Below are 5,000 nucleotides of genomic sequence, written 5' to 3' on the forward strand. Positions count from 1 at the left end.
TATCAGGCCTGGGGTAATACAGAATGTGTTACGCTATATATACTATACAGCACGCAATATCTGCGGTAATAAATATTTTCCTGGCAAAAAAAAAAAAAAAAAAAACATTCGTCGACGCGGGCAGTGCGCAGCGCCACCAATCTTTCTGAAGCAACGGTAAGTTGCCCTTAACCAGGATGGTAAGATGGATGCGGCCAGCGGTACTGACAGCCACACACAGTCAGTCAGCCAAACAGCCAGCCAGTCGGACTGTCAGTTAGTGAGTCTGTCAGCCAGCCAGCCTGCCTGCCAACCAGCCAGCCAGCCAACCAGACAGACAGACAGATAGACAGACAGCCACTCAGACAGCCAGTCAACCAACTAGTTAGTAAGCCACCAGAAAGCCAGTCAGCCAGCCAATGGGTTAGCCAGCCAGCCAGCCGGTCAGTTAGTCAGATGTCCATACAGCCACACTGCCAAACAGCCAGCAAACACTACCAGACAGCCATTAAGTCAGCTAACTAGTCAGCCATTAGTCAGCCAGCTAATGAAACAGCATGCCAGCCAACCAACCAGTCATCCAGCCAACCATCCCGACAGACAGCCAGAGAGACAACACGGATGTTTGTATAACGGATTAACATAATTTTATTTTTCTTATAGCGACTCGTGGCTTGTTTACCAACTCTCGTGGTGCGGTGCTGGCCATCTCTGATCTCCTGCAGCAGTTCAGTCCAGTAAAGATCGTGGGATTAGCCTTTGCAACGGCTCTCCAACACACACACACACACACACACACACACACACACACACACACACACACACACACACACACACACACACACACACACACACACACACAGCTTCACTTTCATGTTTCACCGCCTCCAGCATTAATAAAATGGAAAGAGTTACAAATTCCAGCTGGTGATATTAGCCTGCAACCCGGTGACGGCAGGCAGGGCGGCGAGGCGACGGTGTGTCTGTTCGCCAGTGACACACCAGCACGCGTGGGTCATCAACTCTCACTCATTCGTATTTATTACTTTTTGATGCCCAGCAATTTTCCTGAATTTCTTCGTTATCTTTGTCATAATACATCACATGCATCATATCACCACACGTCAGGACCACCACGTGTTTTCTACATTAGCTACCTTAAAATTTATCAAGCAACTCCATCAAAGCCTGTTGTTTTCCACACCTCAGATTCCTTCGTAATATTCAGTACCTACCCTGGACTGACTACATTCATTTCTCTTCCAGCACTTCACACCTTCTTGCACCATTATAGAATTCAACATCCCATCCCGCCCCTCTTCTGTCTCTCTCCCTGTAGTCTGCATTACCCTGGCGCCCCGTGAGCCTCATTATGAAGCCCATGGAGCGCCTTAGTAAAAAATGCTGTTCGTGTTTGTTAGTCTTCGAGGTGAGAATAATAATAATATTGTGTAATCTCGATTTTTACTGAGAGAAATAATCAACATCGAAAGCACGGCAAAATATCTCTGTACAAAGAAGAATTAAGAGAAATTTCTAATATTGCCTTAAGATGAAGAAGGAAAAGGTTACTTGAATGGAACACTCCAACGAGATTCACAGAACGCACAGGTGAGAAAGAAAAAAAAAAAAAACTTAAACAAAATACCAGAAATATGCTGAAAAAAATCTCACCATCACATTCCAAAGAGCAGGTGTCAGGCGGGCTGTGTTGCTACGGCTGCCATCAACGCTCTTGACACCCTGCATCTCCTCAAGGCAAGCGACAAGGAGTGGTCTTGTGGCGTGAACCAAACCCAAAGTGTACAGCCACGACTAAAAATTTTGTTCAAGCGCCGTATTTTTTTTTCCACTAGTTTAAACCGTTTCGTCTCAACCGTAAGTCCTCCGATGTGCTGCCTGTCACCTTACAAAACCCGAGAAGTGAAGAGTTCCAAGGAGATCAGAGGACGTAAGACTGAAGGAAGACGCTAAAAACAGTGGAAGAGAGCGGCAAGCTGCTTTATTTCTGGCCGGGACTTAACACTAGGGGACGAAAGAAAGCACTTTACTTTTCCCTCAGGTGTTCTGTTCAGTCAATTCTTTAGTTTAGTTGTTTGAATATAGTTGAAATACTTATCTTCTGGTGATACGGACGCTTAAAATCTCCAATAAATCAAGAAACACATATTTCTAGGTATGGTTCGTTCGACTTCTTGCGTCCTGCTACACGTAGTTTGTCACAGTACTGTAAGCATGCGGGGAAGACACTGCAGTTCCCAGTACGTGAGGTATACCGTGACTGAATTAAACATGTAGAAATCAGTAGACTTTTCACAGATTATAAAAGTTTGTCGAGGAAGAAAAGAAAAAAAAGGAGAAAGGAAAAGTAGAAAAAAAGACGAAAAATAGGAAAAGGAACAAAGAAAAAGACGAAGAAATGGGAAAAGAAGAAAAAAAAAGAAGAAAGAAAAAGGAGAAAGGCGTCAGTCACATGCCTTCCCATTCCCTTCAGTTAACTCCAGCGACAGACGAAGACAAGCAAGTATACAAGAATACGTACAGCGCCACATTCGTAGCATCAGACGCAATCCCTCCTGCTGCGTCATTTTCTGAAGCAATAACCCCAGCCATATGGAAACGTATTCTGAAAGAGGCTTACTTTGAAACACAATCTCAACATAACTGGCAGTATTTTAAGGAAGTGTTTTCATCTCGCTACCCTTCCAGAAACAGCGTATAGCCTGAAATGTAAATAACTAAGGATTTTTTTTTTGTATGTGTGTTGCATTTCTGAGATAGTAAATAGAGTAAAAGTGATAAAAAGCCAGCACTATCATTATTAACTTATCTTCCATCCATACCATCGCTACAACTTATGCGAAGATAATGATATGATGATGGAAACAAGAAATAGTATTAATAATATACACATGTATTATTATTATTATTATTATTATTATTATTATTATTATTATTATTATTATTATTATTATTATTATTATTATTATTATTAGTAGTAGTAGTAGTAGTAGTAGTAGTAGTGGTAGTAGGAGTAGTAGCGGTAGTGATGGTTAACACACTAAACTTGTTACAAACTTGACAGGTGACACGCAGTACAAGTCACCCTGCATGAAGCATTCCAGAGAAGAAAACATGACACCCTCAGCATGATCCTGACACATTTATGAGGCTGAGAAAATTCACCGGACCTTTAAACTCCGCATCAGTTTTACTCAAGTTACCGCCACAATACGTCGAGCTCGAGGCAGGTGCTCGTTTTCTGTGGAACTATCACATTGCACGCAAATCTTACAGGCTCGGGGCAGACTCCTAAAAAAACATTCAGCGGGACGGCATTGACAGCAAGGGAACAAAGGGCCGTCCAAATGAGATACACGTAATCCAAGTTCTGTCCGGCCTTCAGCAAACTCAGAATTACCGACGTAGAGAAGTTATGGTGCAACTTTTATTTCCCTCTCTGTCCCTTTCCTGGTATTTCTGATGTTTGCCGCGCATTAACTTCAGAGAGAGAGAGAGAGAGAGAGAGAGAGAGAGAGAGAGAGAGAGAGAGAGAGAGAGAGAGAGAGAGAGAGAGAGAGAGATGCTTGGGTGTATAAAAATATTACTTAGCTCGTGTCGTAAAATGTAAGTCCTGCAGATGAAGAGAGCCCCGTACAGTGATGGATTATTAGAAAGAAGAAGCGTACATGGAGAGTAAAAGCACCAGGAAATTGTTAAGAGTGTTACAGTTATCGCGTGCCATCCAGTCTGTCTATGCATATGAAAAAAAAAGTGCTCTGCTATATGATGTAAAAAAGATAAATAAATAAAGATAAGAAATACGAAAATAAATAGCTAAATAAAATAAACAAATAAATGAATATATAAAAAAAAATATATAAAAACAAATACATAAAAGTAATTAAGTAAAGATGAATAAAAATAGGAGGAGGAGGAGGAGGAGGAGGACAACAACAACAACAACAACAACAACAACAACTACTACTCTACTACTACCACTACTACTACTACTACCACTGCTATTATTACTACCACTACTATTATTACGACTACTACCACTACTACAAATTACAATAATGGAAGAACGTAACACAGTACAAACATATCTAGCAAATATTTGAAAAGGTTACACAACAAAAGTTAATCCTGGAACCAGTAGCGGGGACAATAGAGTTTGAAAGGTCAGTCGACAAGCAAGCATCCTCGTGAAGGCTTAGAGAATAACACTAATTAATTACACTCACAAAAATCATAATTAAGTTGGTTCTTTTGTGTGAATCTTATTGTTGCCAGACAGCTTTGTTTCTCGAAGGTTTTTAACGTAATTAAAGGCTTGGGAATACTGCTGGCTTCATTGGTTATTGGTGTATCTATTAGCTAAAATATCGGAATTCTGACCCCCAGTGGCAAGAGTGAGGAGGAAGAAATGAAGAGAAGAGATGCAGGTGTTGGCAGGTAGGCTGAGAGGTATGGGTGGAAAAGGAGATTGGTTTGAAAAGAGGTTGTGGTTAGGAAGGAAGAGAAAGGAAATTAGAGATAAGAGGAAGCAGATCAGTATTGAGGAAGATTAGAGATAAGAAAGCAGGTGGCAGAAAGGAGATCGGAGATAAGATGAAGATTAGAGGTACGAGTGAGGTGGCAGGTAGATAGTACGCATAGAAGAAGAAAAAACAACGTTGAGGAAACAGGTTCGAGACTTGATTGAAAAGGACACAGCAGAACGAAATGTAATTATGTAGTGGAAGTATGGATTGATTTATTTGCTTGCTTACATTTTTTTTTATTATCCCATGACCTTGTTTCTATATTTATTTCATACTGGACCGGGATTCTTCTGTATCTTCTACTAATAACTGAATGTCAATATACTCTCTTTATAGCGATAGTTGAGGTTATAGCAAAAATAACTATTTGTTTCATTAGGACCAAGAACTAACGAATTTATAACTTTCATTTCAAAGGAAGAATTTATGTAGTCTTTTTACATGACGCAAGCATTATGAGTTTTTTTTTTTTTT

Source organism: Scylla paramamosain, chromosome 6, assembly GCF_035594125.1.
Source record: "Scylla paramamosain isolate STU-SP2022 chromosome 6, ASM3559412v1, whole genome shotgun sequence".
Classification (NCBI taxonomy): Eukaryota; Metazoa; Arthropoda; class Malacostraca; order Decapoda; family Portunidae; genus Scylla; species Scylla paramamosain.